Source organism: Artibeus jamaicensis, unplaced genomic scaffold, assembly GCF_021234435.1.
Source record: "Artibeus jamaicensis isolate MK-2021 breed Jamaican fruit bat unplaced genomic scaffold, CSHL_Jam_final scaffold_754, whole genome shotgun sequence".
Lineage (NCBI taxonomy): Eukaryota > Metazoa > Chordata > Mammalia > Chiroptera > Phyllostomidae > Artibeus > Artibeus jamaicensis.
The window spans coordinates 6,475,169-6,494,586 of NW_026522054.1; the positions used below are offsets into that span (position 1 = coordinate 6,475,169).

Here is a 19,418-nt window from a genome sequence, read left to right on the forward strand (position 1 = left end):
CAAACTCCTCGGAGAACAGCAGAATATAATGTCAGGCCCTCCACGGTCGGTGATCGGAGCAGAAACACAAATGAAAGCGTCAGTTCTGTGATGGCTGGAAAGGAGATGCGGACTTCATCCTGACGGGGTTTTGAGGAAATCTTGACGCAAGGACCGCCGTGACGGCGGCCCACTGGGAGGGAGTTTCCACCCGTCTAATTAATAGTGGTTGACAAATTCGTGGAGGAGAAAAGACGCGAGGTCGACAGCGAGCTCCGAGGGTGAAAATATTTTACATAAACTACTCATTTTCTTCGATCCAAGCCCAGGGTCCCTGGCGCTGTGCAGCATTTTCACGGAGCAGTAATAAAAACGTCTGTGGCAGAAAATAATTGGTCATAATTACCGATGGCCTGGAGCTACTCAGCCCCTCCAAGATTAGTCCGTGTCTTCCTCAGTGAGTTCACTCGTGCCGAGATACTGTGTTTTAAGTCACAGATGTTATTTTGTTTACTTTTCTTTCTGACTTTCATAGTTTTTTGGGTATAAAACAAATTTTTATTTTCCGATGGTAAAGAATGCCCGGTTGTTTTCTCACGAGGAAGGAAGCTCACACGGAGTCATTTCTACTCCTGGCAGGCTTGCTCGGAGTCGCCGATGTCCGCGCTTCTGCTGGTTGACACAGGTCACCGACATCTCTGTGTGTTTGGGTGGTTTCCCTGCTGTCACCAGAACGTGTTCATCTTCCCATTCCATGCGTGTTGACGATCACCGGTCCCGTGGTTGATCTCATTGCAGTTGAATGATGCAGAACTAGATAAATTCCGGAGGGAATTAGGATTAATAAGGACAAACAATCTCGTGTTCATGTGTTGTTTTAAAAAAGCCTGGCACGAATTGGAATATAGACACTGCAGTTTGCTCTGTCTAAATCATTTTAAGAGAGGGGGAAAAAAACCAACAACCTCAGATCTTTGGTAGAAAACTAGATCTCTTTCTTGACATATAAAACACTTATAAAACAAAATTGCACTTTTTTCTTTAACTTTTGTTTGCATTTTTCCTACACTGTGGATTCCCTCTTCCTCTCTCTGTGTTTGTAGCCCTTTGATTTTCCCTTTTTTCTTCTCCTTCTTGCTTATTTCCAATTTACTCTCTTCTTCCTCTACTCGCTTCCTCTGCTCTCCTTTTCGCTCTCCTCCTCCCCTCCCTGGGTTGTTCAAGCTGCAAACTCACTCATTCCACTCCCCAAGGCAAAAACAGCTATCTGTGCAACACTTTGTCAGCGTAATGCATTTACAGAATGCATATTTATGAACCTTTGAGCTTTTAGTGTTCCACAGGGCAAATAAAAAACATGAAAAGTAGCAATAGAGTGTTTCAAAGGTCCCTCAAGGAAAACAAAACTAGCTGGAAATAAATTTGGAAAAAGGTTCTTCTGTAAAAACAGGACCTTGGACGTGTGCGTGTAAAAGGTGGGAGGGTAGTACCCGCTTTGCTCTTCCACCTAAATTAAGATTTAGGAAATTTTAAACTTCTTAATAGGTCTAGCCTCTTAAAGTTTGGGAAAGAAAATTATTTTTAAAAGAGGATTGGACATAAATGTTTATAATCCACAGAATCTTAAAACAGCATGTTGCATTTGGCCATCATAATAATAAATAAAAAGGAGGCGAGGAGGGGACTTAAACTGAAAAGCCCATCTGAGTCCCAAATTACAGTTTGGCTTCACACATGGAATCTTGTGCTAAATTAGCCAGATTAAAGAGTGTAGGAGCAGAAATGCACATTTTAGAAAATGTCTTTTGAGAGCCTTATTTTAATTGATCTTCACAGAGTAATTAAACTCACATTGTGTGCCCCAACTGGCCCGAATAAATAGCTGATTAATATTTAATGTCTGGTCACATCTGTCACTGTGTCCAGGCAGAGGGGGGTAAACTGCAGAAGATGAGACACCGTGAGGGGAGAATTAGAATTCTTAGGGGCACCTCCATGCCCCAAAGGTTGATTTGGATGCCAAGGAGCAGGCGGGGGTCTTTTTGGGGGATATCCCATCTACCGATGCTGAATCTCAGCTTCTCAAGTAACTGAACAGCATACACACAAGGTCTGTGCCTAAAAAGCATCACAATAGAGCCTGCAGTGCCGGAGGTCCTGACGTTTGAACAGTTAGGAGTGGAAGACGCTCTCTAGAACATCACCCCAAAGCCCACCTCAAACCCCTGGGCACTAGGTCTCCCCAGTGGGCTGTACCCAACTTAGGGACTGAGGTCCAAACAGGGGGTAAACTGAAACTCAGTTACAAATGCCCCTCGAAGTAGGAAAAACTGTGGACTTCTTGAATTGAGTACCTTCATGGTATTTAATGTCCACCGAAGAGTGTTTGTTAGAGAGTGGTCCAGCCCTCACGGGCCATCTTGCTATGGTCTACTTCAGGTTTAAGTCCACAGTAACGATCAGAGGTTTTTCTTTTTCTTTTTTAGAAGAGGGCAGAAGAGAAGCCCTCTCTCCCAGCCTGGTCCCACACTGGTCTTCAACACTGGTTCTCTTGTCTCCGCCTCTTCCCCATGAACTTGTTCCCATGAACAAGGGAAAAACCCACCTCACGGCCATATGGGAGTCCTCACAGCATCTCAGCTGAGCTGAGGTTAGGAGGAGCTGTTGTGAATTTCTAAGTTCCTAGAGAGGAAAAGTCCCATTTTCCCTCTCTCACTTGATCCTTAAGAACATCAGGTCTTGGCGACGGATTACAAGCTTTCCATCAAACAGTTGGGAGAAGAATGGTAAGAACCGAGAACGCAGGGTGGTCCTCTACTTCATCCGTCACTCTATCGCTTGCATCTACCCATGTGCCCGGGACGTACTCCATACGCAATGGGTGTGGCTTATATGAATTAATTTAATGTAGTCTTTATGAATTGCCCTCCGTACTTACCACTGGGCTAACTCTCATCACATGCATTGTTTGTTCTGCTGGGCTGTTAGGCAACTCTTTCTGTGTTTCCCATGCCCACCCAGGACAAAGGGATCGGTTTCTAGGTCTTAGATGCGAAGGAATGTTGCATTTCCTTCTCTCTGTTTTAGCTGCTTCTTCCCCTTTTCTTCCTCCATGGTGCCAATGCCGGTTCTAGGTGTGATGTTAATAGCCCCATCCCCTCCCTCCCTGCGCTCAGTCACCCTGCATGAAGATCCATTGCGTCCCCACCATCTCATACTCGGGCGGAGGAAGAGATTTTGAAGAGCAGTAACTAAGGGTTACTGGTTAGCCCTAAGAAGCATTTAATAGACTGTCTCCCTGTGGTACTACTCTCTGGGGTGGTTACAATACTAGGAAGATGGTGCTCAGGACAGAGAAGAGAGCCACCATGACCTTCAGGACTGGGGCGGCTTGGGGTGCCCCTTCTGGTCCTCAGTGCCCTTATCTATGCAAACCCTGGTTAAAATACAGTCTCTCAGGGTGACATGAGGTCCTACCTGTATCTCTGGCCTTACTGTCAGCCTGCTTCCTGCACGCACCATCTTCACCATTCAGACGGAGCGACTCTGTTTCCTGAGCTCCACCTTTTTTCCTGCCTCCCTGACTTGGCACCTGTTCCGTGCACCCAGTTAAGTCCTACTCATGTCGCTCAAGCCCAGCTCACGTTCTCTCTGGGAATCTCATCTCGCAGCGCGGCCCTGCCGAGGCTGGGGTCAGCCCTCACTCTCTGTGTTCCTGTCACCCCTTCAGTTTTGCTGTCGTCACAGAATTGCTGGTGTCTTGAAGGAGATGGCCGTGCGCCGGTTGTGCGTTGTTGCATCCCTGGGGGCCAGCACAGTATCTGCCACACAGAAGACACACACCAGTGTGTGTCGGGTGACTGACTGAACAGATGGGTGGGAGGATGGACTAATGACAGATTAAGGACTCCGTGGGACGTTGTCACGGTGGTGACGGGGAATGGAATATTCAGGGTGACAACGTGTGTGACAGGCAGAGTTGGGCGTGTCTCCTTCATTTTCCTACATGTGTTTCACTCTTTTTTTAGATGTTACATATACTGTCACCGTCTCTTTGTATGACGTCTCTCTCTTTTTTCCTTGCAGATGTTGCTAAGCTCGACTTCTGAGACCCTGCAGGGTGGTATTGCAGGGAGGGTATTCCGCAGCACCGAGGCTGGTGTTTTCCAGAGGTAACGTCGTGCGCTGTTTTCTTTAAAACTCACCGGGAAGTGGAAGGTGATTGTACCTATTCCCCAGCCCTTCCCTCCCAGAAGCAAAGCCTGTCCCCGCCCTGGAGGCTGGGCTGGCAGCGTGACTTGCATCCATTGCAGTGTGTGGATGGAGTGGGGCTGTGCCCGTTCTGTGTCTGGGTGTTCGGGGGACCTGGCACCCCCAGGGGTTGTCCTGGACCCAAGAAAGCGATCATGTGCACAGAGGGAGGTAGCCAGCATAGTCCCACCCTCCTAACTGAGGTGACAGACATGTGCAGGAAGCCACCGTGGATTTCCAGCCATAGTCAGTGAAGGACCCTGACCACACATGACCTCAGGTTAGATCAGAAGCAGCAGCACCCACCTGAGCCCAGTCTAGACGGCAGGATGATGGTGAGATAGACGACTGTGGTCTGGACCACTGGGTTTTGCGGTGGTTTATTGTGCCAAAGCAGATAATGGGAACATTCCAATGCTCACTAGGGATTGCTTAGCCTCCAAACGATGGCCGCAGTGATGTGTTCTGTAGCACAGACTCCACCGACCCAGAATGCATTGGTCATAATTAGATAATAGCTACGTTAGGCCCAGGGCATCGCTTCCTCTTTCTGCCCCTGGGCCGCCTCCTATGTTCTCACTCAGCAGCCCAGCAGTTCCCTCTCGGGCTCCTGCTGATGCTTCAGGAATAACGATTTTCTGGGATTTACAACTTAGTCGTGAGACTTTGACCTAGGCTGAACCTTGGTATCTAAAATGTCGGGGGGTGGGGTGGCGTTTTTATGTGTACCTTGTAATCAGCTCAGAGAAGGGTATACTCACCGTATGCCTTTTCCAACACGTGTGTTCTCTGCAGAGCAGCATTTGTGTCTGAGGACACCTCAGTTTTATTGAGCCACAGGTCCCTTTGCACTTGACTTGCTCGTTACAGCTCAGCTCCTGCCACCAGAAAGGGTAAGCTAGACATTTTGATGAAGAGGCAAGTTGCCATTGGTAGGGCTTTTCCAAAATGAGTGTGCAACCCCTTCTACGGAACTGGGTGGAACATGGCTTCAGAACCTGGGCCCGTACCCATTCCAGGGCAGTAAGTATTTGAGTTGGTAAAAGATTTTACAAAGAGTACTGTTCAGAAGGAACTAAGCTGTGAGGTCTTTCGACAAAGGGGAAGAGTAGAAGGTGCTTCCCTGTGGATCCGAAGCTCGGTGAGCGACTTCCTTGGGCCACATTATCACCTGTGGTAAAATCTGCTTCTACACGCCTCGTGCGGTGACGTGGTAAACAGTACAGTTCACGGATTTCCTCTTCGCTGGCGAAGGGGTGCCCACCTTCCAGGGTTTGGCGAAGGGGACAAACCCCGGAGCTGTGTCTTTTCCATTCTTAAGAAGTCTGGGAGGTTGGGAGGCTGGCCTAAGTGATGTGTACTCTACTCATTGATGGGCGTGGAAAATTCACCCTGGAATCCGTGCAGTTCATCACTAAGCTACAACTCTGATCCCCAGAACTTGACCTTGGGAAGCGCCCTTTCACTGAATGGAACTTGGGCACCAATAACATTGACTTTTATTGAGAAGGTTGAAAACACAGGACATTGTGGCAAATGTCCCTTAGTGTCCACTTTAGGGAGACTCGAGGAAGACATTTTTTCTTGTTCTTGAAAAATCTGCCCGACTGGTATTCCCTCTATAACTCTAAGTCAAGAGGCAAATGTGTTTTTTGAAGGGACCCCCCCCTATTTTAAGATAAGTAACTATTTATCCACAAAGAAATCTTTGGCTTGGTTTGTAAGATTTACTACTACAAAAATAAATGGATAATCCAATCCTTCATGCCTAGAAGAAATTCCATAACTTTACAAGGAGGTAAAGAAAGTGACTGACTATATTAATGTGATTAGAATATAATTCTGAAAGTAAGACTCAAATCTATAACAAAGTTAAATGTTTTAGGTTGACCTGATATTTCTGTGCTTTTGAGAAGAGGTCGATTTTCACTTTCTCACCTTGTGATTTATGCAATATTAGGTAAGTCTTTTGCTAGTAAAGTCAGTTGATGTAATGTTTACCAAATTCTCATTCGCCTCAAACCTAACTGGCATCTCGTGTGTGTTTTCAGTATATTTAATATGAGGTTTCAGCCACAACTTTATTGGAATGTCTACAGTTTGATTCTATATTGGCAGGAAAAACCAGACATTTTTTGGTCTGAGCACCTGAACCTCATTTGAGGAAACCTCCTAATTAGGTAATAACGTGGAGAGTTTTAAGTCACTCCCACTGTTCCAGTAAATAATACAGTATGCATGTTTGGTAAGGCTGGAAAGGTTAATTACATATTTATCATAGAAGCCATGCTTTATTTAAAATCAACATATTTGAGCACCTTGGAGAAACCATCTTTCATTAACTAAACTTCAAGAATTGAAAAATAAAGACAAATTTCAACTTAAATAACAAGCATCAAGTAAGGACTTGTGTCACTTCATAAATGTTAAAATTAATTCTTTCATAAATGGAAGGCTATGATTTACTCTGTTTGGAAATAGTTCTCTTTCTCTAATGCATAGAAAGATCCCCAAATATTTTCAACCTTTCGTTGTTATGAGATTAATTCTTTAGTTTTAGTTGTAAATTCCACTAAAGGGCTAAACTGATTTCATCATGGTCTTAACATATTTTATTTAATATGTTTACATTGAAATGCATTTATACTTTCCCATCAACATGTGTCTGAATTATGATCAATTTAATCTTTAAATTTTTCTGTGGTTATACAAGCAGGCTTTTCTTTTAAAGAAGGCCTCTTTTTTAAATTTTTATTTATTTATCTTTAGAAGGGAAGGAGAGATATATCAATGTATGGTTGCTTCTGGTGCATCCCCTGCTGGGAACTGGCCTGCAACCCAGGCATGTGCCCTGATGGGGAATCGAACCCCGATCTTTTAGTTCGCAGGCTCATGCTCAACCCACTGAGCTATACCAGCCAGGGCTTGGGTTTTCTTATTACTGGTGCAATTGGCTTATTTCAGGGTGATTTTTAAATATCCTTAAGCATAACTTTTCACCCAGCTGTTCCAAGATTGTAGCTCATGCCAAATATGCAGCAATTTGGGTTAACGAGCTCTTTCAACAGAACTCATCTCTTCTGACGACAGCTTTGGCGCTCCCTGTCCGTCCGTCCTTCCGTCTGTCTGTTTGCTCTTTCCTCCCACGATATTTCAACTGTACCTGCTGTGTGAGGGGGACTCTGTCAGGTTGCAAACACATCACTGCTCACACAGCCACACTGCCTCCCTCGTGGTCCCTTTGTTCAGGCTCAAACCGGAAGTCACACCGGTAGCTAGTCACCTTGGGACAGAAGGGACAGCGTGCTCGGAAATCATTTAGTGGCAAGGAGTGAACAGCCTGGGGAAGATGTGGGGGGTACCAGTCCCTTTTCCATTTCTGTTCCTTTGCATACTCTGTTCCCTCTGCCAGGGATGCTCTTCCACCAACCTGTCATCTCATTCTCTGGACCAAGTTTCCTAGGGGGCACCGCAACCCAAAGCCCCTCTCTCACCACCTCAATGCCTAAGATGCCACCACTGTGGGTGGGAAACCAAGGGCATCTTTTATTGGCCTTTATTATAAAACTAACACACGGTCCCTGGAAGAAATCAAACACAAGACTGTGAAATAAAAACCACGAAAGTCCCCTCTGCCATGCCTGCCCCTGGGCCCACAGACATTTTCAGGACCGATCATTACTAAAAAGTGAAATGTTCCCTCCTACGCTGTTCTCTGTGCATTTAGGTCAGCCGTTAGATTTTTGTGACGGTGCCCTGGGTCCCTGCTGATGCACATAGCGTGTCTGTGATGTTTACAACGGCAAAATATGTTCCACGACTAGCCCAGCCTATGTGGAAAATCGGAGGGGCAGAGAATATTGTCTACATCATTCCGTTCCACCGTGTTTTCCGGAGAGAGACACTCAGGTGGCCTCGGTTTTCGATACAACTTGGGGACCCCGAAAGGAGGCACACAGAGCATCCTGGTTGCCACGTGGGCTTCCCCGGAAGGGCAGGTGGGACCCTACAGCTGTGGGAGTGACTTCCCTGCAGATGGGTCTGAACTTGACGTCCCGGCAGCCAGGCCCCTGCCCTCCTCCCCCACTCAGCCTCCCACAGAGCCCCTCACTCCTCTCGGGGAGACCCACACTGCCCCAGGCTCACTTGGAGAAGTGGCCAAGCCCGCCTCTCCCAGCCGCAAACCGCAAACCCGTTTGTCCTGCCAAGCACTTCTCTCCCAGAACGGCCCCACCAGGCTGACGACCCCCCACTGGACTCTTGCTCCGGGGGAACCGTAAGAGATGGTGGCCCCCAAACACTGTGATTTTTTACGAAGGCCCCTGATGCCTGCTTCCTCCAGTTGCACAGGCTTGGACCCACGGTTCTGTCCCTGGCCCTTCACTCCCACCCACGGGCGGCCTCTGGGACAGGACAGCTCATCCTGGCCCCCCGCAGCCTTCCCGGCCCAGATGCGCCCCGGCGGCCCCCAGCGGCGGCGGCGCCGGCCCCAGGAGCGGCCCTGTCTGAGGGGCACGCGCTGCCCCCAGCCATCGCGTCTTATTAGTGCTTCGGCGTCGCATAAAGCTTCATTCATTATTCATAATCCTGCAGTCGGAGGGCACGGGAGCCCTGATAAATTCTCGCCTAAGTGACAACGGCTGACAGGGCCGAGGGTTTTATGGCCCGTCTCCTGCTGCCGCAGCAAGGTGCGCCGGGCAAAGGTCCGGAAAGACCCTCCGCTAATGACCGTGATGTACGAGCAGCTGCCGGTTTCCTGACACGGGCTCCTCCCGGCCCCCCTGCCGGCCAGCCTGCCAGGCCGAGAGACACAGGGCCGGTGCAGCCTGCTGCTGCCGGGCACCCACTGGGTCGCTCGGGTGCCGGGGCCAGGGCTGGGGCAGGGGCGAAGGGCGCCAGTTGGGGTGAAGTCGGGGTTTCTCAAGGCCACCAACTCCACTGGGCAGCGGGGGCTGGGTGCTCCGGGTCTCCAAGACCCCGCTGGGTGGGTGGATAAACGCCCACCATCGGCTCTTGGAGAACATGTGTTGCCATCTCCCTGAAGGGGAAAAACTTGGCGATATTTTGTTGGGTTTTGAAGCCACGTTTGCTATCCCAGGACGTGAGAGAAAAACTATTATTATTATTATTATTTGTTGTTGTTGTTATTGTTGTCGTTCCAACCAGCTTCCTCTCCACATTGCCAACCCTGGGTGGGGGGATCCAGCTGACATTGTGGAGGCGGCCCCTGGGTTCTGTGCAGACAGAGGGCCGACCCCTGTGAGGTCCGTCGTTCACATTTTTCCGTTTTTAATTTTCACATTGTGTGTGTGTGTGTGTGTGTGTGTTCGGTTCTCTCCCTGAATTTTAAAACTCCTGGAGATTTTTCTGCGCTCACAAAAGCGATGAAGGAGAGTGAACTAGGCAGCGGAAGGGCCCAGTAAGCAGCTCCTGACTCTGGCTGGCCGAGACGCGTGCATGTTTCGAATCCGCTGACATTGCGTAGTTACTAAAAGGAACGGTCATTGTGAGGACAGGTGGTCTCCACTCACCGGACTTCTGTAAGAAGGAGGTTTTCTGAGCACCCCTGGCTTTTCGCTCTGCCCGCTCGCTCCCTCCTCCTTGGAGAAGAGTGAATTGATCTGCAAATTTGGGAAGGGCAGCCAGCTCCGTTACTCAGCCCTGACTGCCTCTCTCTTTCCAAAGCCAGCCTTTTGCAGCAGCGGCTGCTGGTCGGTCTGGTCTGGTCTGGTCTTCCAGGCAGACCCCTGCAGGGGGCCCGCCCCGCACCTGGGAGAGGCAAGCCTGAGATCACCGCAGAGCTAAGTCACGTCTTCTGACTTAGTTTCCATCCCCAAACAAGCTGATGTTTCCATTAGCTGTGTTAAAGTGCATGGCAAAATGGACTGCACTTTCTGTCTTCCCTCGAACTTAGGAAACTGGGAAAATGGGAACAGCGTTATTGGTTTCCTTAAGGCCCCAGTAGCATGCATGTGAATGATGGCCATTTACAGAGACTTGCTGATCCCAGGACAGGTAACCTGGGACACCATTCTGCCCATTCAGTTGATAATCCCGAGTTGCCACCACAGACGCATCTTCCTGACACTGCGCAGATGGTGGCACTGGGGTTAGATGCTACCTGAGCTAAGGTAACTCGGCAGGAAGGCGGCGAACCTCAAAGGAAAGTGCTGACCTTCAACTAAAACCTGCTTCCGGGCTGGGCAGCACTCTGAACGCCACTGTCATTTCTACTCGCTGATCATCTTCAGTGTGAGACGCGGTTTTTGTCATAGCCTTGACTCCACTTGACTCGGGAAGGCTTAATTGTTCCTTTTTTTAGGCTGTATCCCGTTGGGGACTAAGAACCAATATGAAAAACACCACAGAGCTATAAAACCAACAAAATTCTAGTGACAAGTAATAGATCCCCCTTGTATACCATGGTTAGCGTCCTGCTAGGCACACAAAAAACCTCTTGAAAATACAATTTAAAAGTGGTGTTCATTTTAGAGATCAAGTGTATAACCGGTCAATATATATATTTTCCTCTTCTCTTTCTCTTTAATAGCCAAAAAACCAAATATCCACTCTTTATTTCCCTCCTCTTGTCTACTCCAGCTTTGAAGGAGTAGAATCTATTTCCCCCCCTTGAGATCTGAGATGACCTTGTCACTGTGACTGCTGGACGTGGCAGCAGCAAGGCTGTGGCAGGTCCAGGACTCTCCTTAAAGCCCACTGGCTGCTCTCAGCGCCTCGTTCTCAGAAGCCGTCCCTGGGGAGAGCCGGAGGCCACCCCGAGGGAGCCTGGGCTGCAGGACGAAGGCCATCTTGGATTTTCCAGCCCAGCCCATCGGTCCACTGAACACAACCCAGGGACTCTGGTGGACGTGACAGGGAGCAGAAGAGCTTTGTAAATGTGCCAGTCACCCCACCACGCCCGAGCTCCTTCAGTGGTCATTATTATTTTAACCTGCTAAGCTGTAGGGTGTCTTGCACACGGGAGGAGGTAGAGCGCCCCCTAGTGGATGCTTGCTCTGGTTCAAAAGCCAAGTCCTGTTCCTTCTGCCACACAGGACTTTTCCTGGGCAGCCATATGGAAGGAGTACTGCCCAACATGCCCTTGGATCGCTGCTAATATGCCTTCGGTGACTCTATTTGCTACACAGTTAGCTACTCTTCAACAGGCTCAAGTTCTAAACCTCTCACTAGTTTAGACACCTGGTCAAGGCAGGCACGTCTTGTCCTTCTGCTTTGTGCAATTTGAAACCTGAACTAAGAGTTTGCACACTGCGGATGTTCAACACATACGACCAGTCATTTGTTAATGGAAGGATTTCACGGTTTGTCCATCTGCAAAGGACATCGTTGGCTTTTCATCACCATTGTGGATAAGCGAACTGAGGACACGCATCTCACCCATCTCATTTCTTCTCCTGGTACCTTAAGCTTTCAAGATACTATTAACACAGGCGATTGAAACTACTTCGAAGTGTACTTGGCTCTCAGTCCCAGTACTCACTGTCCCTCGCCCTGCTAGAGAACTTTTTCCTGAGACTTTTGTTTTTCACACTGAAAAACAGGCAAGACTGACTCTGGAGAACGAAGGGTGTATGTAGCATCAGGGTGTAGCATCTCTGACGAGGCTCTTTTACTGCCGCGTTACGAGGCATCGGATGCACAGTGACACACTGCAGTGCACCACTGACTTCCTCAAGGAGACGCTCTGTCGGCGAGCGCTCCTACGGGGTTCTGGGCGCTGCAGTCCGTGCAAGGAGGCAGGAAACACCACGTCGTCCGGACTCGTGTGTTTTAATTCCCTTAAGAATTTTTATATAGTCCATGTCCCTGCGGGGCCTGTGTAGACACATTAAACAGGGGCCGTTTTCTTTCTCATTCTGTTCTCTCCTCCCATTTATTAGGCCAATGAATCTATCTTAATGAGCAACACTGTGTTCCCTTTCATCTCGGGGCCCCAGGCACTCCGGGCCGGGAATTCTTATTTTCAGCTGTTGGTCCGAGGCCTTCTGGCCCGGCAGCAGCCCCTTCGCTGCCGGAGGAAGTGGGTCTCATCCGGGGAGAGCGTACCCTTTCACAAGGTAAGACAGAAAAGAAAAAGTCAGCGAATTCTGGAAGTCACAGCTAAAAAGGGTTTGGTAAGAGCCTTTCCTGGGGGTTGCCTGAGAGAAAGGGGCGGCCAGTCTTGGAGGTAGCCCCCTGCCCAGAAGTGTCTGGGTGAGACAGGAAAGCCTTTGAATTGAAGCTAAACTTCCCAAACTCACAGTTTAATAATTAGATTCCAATGTTCCAACCCAACAGACATACTTGAGTGATAAGTGGGCTGCTTTGTAGACACGTGCCCCTGACAAAGTGCTTCTTTGGAGGTCCCCACCCTTGGTGAAGGTCCACGATGGCGGGCCACACGGTGACACGCAGCCCGGCCTCGTCACGAGCTCCCGTAGTTGCGGTCTTCCTCTCCTTGTCTCGTGTCTCACCACCCAGCTCTCCCAGCCCACCGCTGGTGGTAGAAGACAGTCTCCCACGGGCACGGAGAGGACACAGACTTTCGCTTCAAAGACCAGAACGCAGAAGGACAGAAATAGCAGGAGCAGTTCCCTCTGGAAGGCGCTGGGCCTGCCTGCAGGTGTCCAGGGCGCTGGCTTCCCGTGCCCTCACCAAGTCAACTGCAACCTCAGGGCAACCAAGCCGAGTTCTTTCACGGGGATAGGGTCGCTTTCTCAGCGAATTCTCCTTTTCCCACTGCTGGCCTTGGCCCAACGGGTAGGTACAAAGGTCAATTGGAAAAGTGTCAGAGCTGATGGACAGAAAGAGAAACCATGAAACAGAAAGACGGCTGCAGTTTGCACCCTGGTCCCCGGCTCAGGTTCCGAAGATCCATGGGCCGTGAGAAGGGCAGGCCGCAGCCCCCGCTGCCCTGGCCCTCTGCCTGCCTGCACCCCGGGGTGCCATTCGTCAAAGAGCACCTCTGGTAGAAGCACCTGGCGGCGAGACCTGGCAGCCTGCCCCACCCGCTCCGTCTGTGTCCAGCAGGCTTCAGATCCATCCCGACCGGGGAATAAGTGTGCTTCTAGTCCGCAGAGGACGGGCCCTTCCTTCTTCTCCGCCGTGTGGGCTGGGAGACCCGGGTGTGAGGGCTGTCCCTTGAAGCGGGTGGGAAGAAGGAGCAGGAGAACCTGTTACAGTGTCAGGGACACAGTTGACTTTTCTAATGCAGATTCTGCCAAGCTGGGGAGGCTGAGACCCAGAGAAAGAGGAACCCAATGTTGAGCAGCTCTGGGAGCCGAAGGATGTCCCCTGGGGGTCTCTGAGGAGATGACCAGGGGGTGCGTGAGGTCCTCTCTCCCCCCAGCTCCCTCCCTCCCTCCCAATACTCTTGTCTCGACTGTGCCATGCACCAGGTTCAGTGCTGCGTACCAGGTCCACACACAGAGAGAGCGGATAGTCCTGGTCTCATGGAGCCCCCATTTTCCTTGGGGAAACGTGCTGCAGAAAACATTCACCTGTGCGTGTGAGACTGTCCCTGTGCCGAGTGCTGTGAGGAACAGGCAATCTCTCCCCACCACCCTGGACCTGCCTATGTGGGACCCCGTCTTTCGGAAGTTCCACGTCCCGCCTCCAAGTGGGAGTCACTCGGGGAGATGCGTGCGCAGGGGTGAATCTCAGTGGGGGAGGCACGTGGACACACCACTCTTGTTCCCGTGGAAGTGAGACACGCTTCCTGCCTCAGCTTTGAGCCGGGGTCTCAGCCTGTTTCAGGACAAACGGTGTTAAAAATAATCCAGACCATGCCTTTCTGAGACAATGGAGTGGGTCGCTAACAGTTATCTGCTGACCATAACCAGTGGTGAAGAACAAACATAAATGATAGAGGTTAAAAACGATTGTAAATTATGACAAAACTGAGGTTTGGGACACCTAGTTTATTCAGCTCATCTCGAGTGTCTTCTGAATTTCCAGTTAAATAGACACAATTTCGAAAGGCTATTCATGGCTTCGGGAAGGCTATGAATGCTTCTACACAAGTCTTCGAAATGTTCATCCATTCCCTCCACCTGAATAGATGGCAATACTTCCTTCTGTATTCACTTTGTTTGCTTTGTATAGTCACATGTAGGATTAGAGCAGCACTTTAACTAATCTAATTCCATTAACATAAAATCTGTGATGTTTCAAATATGCCCGACTCAAATGCACTTTTCCATACCTGTGCAGGTTTAATTAGCCTATAATTTCCTCAGTTGGCAAAACTTATTTAATTCTAAAGGTAAATAAGCTTAAGCAGTTTATCTCCTTTTGTAAAAGTTAAAAAGTTGATGTCAATGATTTTCTCCTGTTTATGGACTTAGAATTTAATACTAAAGTGACTTGAGTCCATCTTTTATTCCTGTTGCAGTAAAAGCATTTAAAACTGGGGGAATTTTATTTTCCAGTTTATTTATATCTTTTCTAACATTCTGTAATGCACAATTAGGAGCAATTTAAAATTTTAAGACAAATGTGCTTGTCCTGAGGCATGTCGGGTAGGAAGGAGCTGTTACTTACACACACCCACCATTCTGTATTTTTCTATCTGGTACTCAGATTCAATCATTCTCGTATTAGGGTTTTATTGCAGAAAATGAGGCAGGGAACGGGCTGCGTTCGTTTCCAAAGCTGCAATAAGTAGTGACGGCTACACTCCGTGGGGTGGTTAAGAGAAGTCTCGCCATCCTCCGCCCGCAGTGGCAGAAACGGGTGACTTCGTTTCGCATTGTCATCTGAATTCTGTGTCACTGCCGTCGTCAAAGCCTCTTTGTTAGAGCTGTACCTTGGGCGTCCCCCCCCCCCCCCCGTTCCACGTTCTCCCTGCTTTTCCCTCTACCTCGCCCTTCCCTCCGTGGTGGCTGGAGACTGTTGATAAGGGAGAGAACTTCTTCTGTTCATGAAGCAACCTCAAGAAAAATAATTCAGAGAGAAAAAGTGTTCTTTATGGTTCAGACGAGAGACTTTCATGCCTCCTTGGGTAAATAAAAACCGAATCCCATAACCTCATATTGGGGTTCGAATTTAAAGCTAGAATGATTTTCAAACAAAAAGATTCATTTTCCTAATTTTAATGGCCATGGGATTGGGTGCAAAGAAGTGTTTCTAGCCTCCGTGATAGTCTTATAACATTTCCACCTCGGGGACTGGACCTTTCTCGCGGGCTCAGTGAGCAGTGCTCATAGTTACGGCATTTTTTAAAAAGCATTATGAATAGACGACACAATTTTATTCAGCTACTCCAGAGAGAACTTTGCTGTAGAAAGAAAATAGTTTCTTTTCCTTAAGGCCAGAAGTGATGTTCAGCTTAGGTTGCGCTTCAGCAGCGGTGGCCTGAATAATGAAATGGAAATAGTGGGGTCATCGTCGTTGCTGTGACCCCCCAGTGGAAGTGCCACCGCGTGGTGTGGGGACCCAGGACAGAGACCGCAGGTTTGCATGAGTCACTTCACCTGCCTCCAGCAGGCTGGGTGACCTTCCCGGGACGGGACGTATTTCTTCCTGCAGTTTCCTCTCGGTGTCCCTGTTGGAGACGCAGCCTGGAGGAAGTCCGTGTCAGAGGCGGCGTGGGCGCCGTGAGGGCCTGGGAGCAGCCAGCTCGCTCTGAAAGCCCAGCCGCAGGCCGGCCGGGGGCCTCCGAAGACGGCGGGTTGGGCAGGCGGTCCTGCGCCTCTTGGCCCTCAGACGAGCTCATTAGCAACGCGAGAACTCCGAGGGGTGTGCGTGGGGTGTCTCTCTCCCAACTGCAGATTTTGGAAAAGAGAAAAGGGACGTGCTAAACGCCAGCCCCAATGTTTGCGACAGAGTCAAGTCTGTGAAGTTCGACTTTGTGACTCCATTTCTCCAGAAAGACCCCCACTCCCCACCCCATGGAGACTCTGATCCTGTGCCCCTGACTTCCTGTGTCTCCCCAACCTGCCCACCGCCACCCCCACTGTCTGAATTGTGGCAAACAGTACGTACCAGTCTTCTGGGACTTTTTCCAAGGTGAAGGCAAACAACAAATTCAGGACAAATCCCACCACAGAAGCCATACCTCCTATTAAAAACAGAGCGATTACCCTTAAGAACAGCAAAACGCCCCAGCTAATATGTTCCAACTTGCTGGCAGATGGGTTGAAGAAGTACAGACTAAATGACAGTGTCGTCACCTAAATTCACGATTTGTTGAACACAGAAGCAGAAAGAGTGTGGATGGGCAGATTTATCTCAAACTGGGGACTCTCCCTGCATCAGTAAAACTCCACCCATTTAGTCTAGTTAATCCTTCGATGAATGACTGGGATGAAGATGGAAGACCTACTACAACACATGCAGCAGTTGATAGGTGCCGGCCTTCTGGGCGCCTGCCATCCTGTACCTCATCTGATCTGCACCAGCCCGGGAGGTTAGAGCTTTTTTAACTGAATCGATCCTTCCCACAGCAAGAGAGCCATTCCCTGGACGGAGCAGAGCATCAGTACCGACGCAGAGGGGAGAGAAAACGGGGACATGTATTAGGATGTTACATCTGGTTCAAGGTTGGTCTTTGTGGGCGGAGCTGTGTGGGGGCCGAGATGTAATAGCTTATAGCTGTAGGCAGTCATAGCTGGGCAAGCACGTGGAGGCAAGGGTTTAAAGAGTCTGGGAGTGTTAGCTGTCACTTGATGCTTTCTAGGGACAAGTGGATGCATCTCTTAGGAAGTTTGCAAAATGGGCAATGGCGTTATTTGCAGCTTTGCTTTCCCAGCGAGTGAGTCCTGGAGCGGTCACGTGGTGTCGATGTGGGCAGTGGGGTGGTCACGTCCTGTCCGTGTAGACCATGTGCTGTGTAGACTGTCTTCATTCTCGAGCTCAGCTTCCTGTGACGTATTAAAGGGAGGAATGAAGATGTCTGTATCAATTTCCTAGTGTTGATCGAAAGCTATCAAGGGAATTTTAACCAGTCACGTGCAAATTTTGGTAAGCCGCACAGGTAGAGAATAAAGAGGTCCCGACTTAATACCTATTCGTTAGTTGAGGTCGGAGAGGGGAGAAGCCACGTCAAAATTGTGCTGCTCCATCTGACTGTGACTCAGAACGTCAGCCACGGGTGACGATGGTTCCACAGAGACCGATGTGCTTGGGGCTGAGCTGGTGGACTTCATCACGGGAGCGGTGCTGACTGTACAACGTGACTCCTTTCAGTGGAAAACGATTATCTGCTCTCAGAAGTGTTTACTCTTTGAGGGAACATATTCGAATTAAAGGTTCGAAAGGTAGAATAGTAACTTCAGGGTGACTAAATTGTCTTCTGGTCCTGGACACAGAGCCACAGAGGTCATTCTTTGCTATCTCCCCGTGTCTGACGTTTGGAGGAAAATGAAAACCCTGGGTCCCTCCTCCATTCTCAGCCCCGTAAATTTTGACACCATTAGCAGGTTCATGGCTGTTTCTAATCTTGCTGCTTGCTTCTGTGTATAACAGGTGATGGCGTCACCCTTTCCAGCTCTGCTGTATTGGGAGAGCAGCAGGCTAGCTTTTCATGTGTAGGCGCTTCCCCGGAAAGATGAACTTGTCCTTCAAACGTCTCTTCCTCCAGGGAAGCAGTCCCTTTCTACGGTTTTGCTTTATTATTTTGTTAATGGTCTCTTTGGTCTTGCAGGAGATTAATTATGCACTGTTGAAACAAAGATCTCTGCCTAAATCTTGGGCTGGTGATACAGTTCAAACAGAAACCACATCTCTTGTGAATTTTCCTCAGGTGTGTTCACTTTGGAGGACATTAGTTACACAGTTCACTAAAACATTATTACTGATAATATTCATATTTTTTTGTTTATTACTTGATTTTCACAGGAACCTGGAAAATTGGAAGAGTTAGATTATGTAAAAATAGGAAGACTTAAGGTAGCATTTTATTTCATCCGTGGTATTTTCTATAACCACCCCTACAGATATTTCCAGAATGCAATTTTTCTCTCCCATATATTTCATCTTCCAGGACAGCAAATTCACATGGAAGTGGATAGGTGCTTTTTTAAAAAACCTGCCTTAAAAACATTAAAGCCTGCCTGGTTTATTGTATTCACTGTAGAACACATCCATTTGAGATTTAGGGCAAACAAATCTTTTCTAGAGAGTTCAACGCTTTCGTGGGTGGTATTTTTAGTAGGCTTTGTCAACAAGAATATATTTTTTTTGACAACCTGCAGGTCTATACACCACTGGCAACTGCATGGAAATCTTGACTTTTTAAAATCTGGCACATTGGACAAAGTTCTGTGAGAGATGAGTTTCTCAGCCTGCCACCCTTGGAAACTGGGAACCAAGGTGCCTCTGAAACAGAACTCCTGCAGGGCAGAAAGACGCTGGGTTTTTTGTTTTTTTGTTTTTTTTTTTTTTTTTTTTGCAGAATTTGGCCTGAAAAAGAATGTGGGCTTTATTTACCTTACTCTGGCCTGAACCAATGGCACTTAAACATCATTTACTCATTTACTCAGGTACACTTGGAAAGGAGTTGTTTTGACATTTTAACCTTCCCCCCTTTTCCTTTCCCTCTCTGTTTCTCCATTTCCTTTGCTTCTTCTCCCCCCCCTTTTTTTTTTGTTATTTTTTCAGGGAACCTGGTACTGTTCTTTATAGCTTTGGTTTCTTTAGGGTTGCAGGCAATTAACTTTATTAAAAACATTGGTTTTTAAATCAGAAGAACCATATGATTTATTCCCAACAGGATAGTAGAAACCAGCATTCGCTTTTGAAACATTATTTGAGTCTATATCTATGCCTGTCTGTCTGTCTGTCTGTGCATCGATCTCTCCATCCATATCTGAATATTTTAACTCCCGTACCACCTTGGGGTAGGAGAGGTACCTACACAGAGGCCTGCATTCAGTGTGTGGATTTCTGCACAAGGTTTTCTCCATGGCAACCGTGGTTGGCGTTCTCACCTGTCCCCGAGCATCTCTGGTGCAGTGGCGACTCCCCTCCTCTCTTCCCCACGGGGAGGACCTGCTTCTTTTATGCTGAAGCTCGAGTTATACTCGCTGTTGTCTCCTGTCTCCCCATCCGGCTTTTCCTACTCTCCCCCTTGGCGTCTGTACAGAGAAGGCAACTATTTTTCTAAATAGGAAAGCACTTCGGATGTTTTCAATGTGTTATCATAAAATACCCCAGAAAGGGGCACCCGAACCACCGAAGAGCCCTGC

The 19,418-nt window shown here is 48.6% G+C and overlaps 1 long non-coding RNA gene across 2 annotated transcripts in view; it reads left to right on the forward strand.

The window, feature by feature from the left end:
• Positions 1-4,065: 4,065 nt before the first annotated feature.
• Positions 4,066-19,418, forward strand: part of LOC128626588 (uncharacterized) — a 31,448-nt gene continuing 16,095 nt past the window's right edge. Inside the window, exons 1-2 of one of the 2 annotated variants that reach the window (XR_008390558.1) lie at positions 4,066-4,151; positions 6,116-6,190. This is a non-coding gene — a long non-coding RNA (uncharacterized LOC128626588). Of the gene's footprint in view, positions 4,152-5,041; positions 5,124-6,115; positions 6,191-19,418 lie in introns of those variants that run through there. The other variant, XR_008390557.1, reaches the window with a different exon arrangement.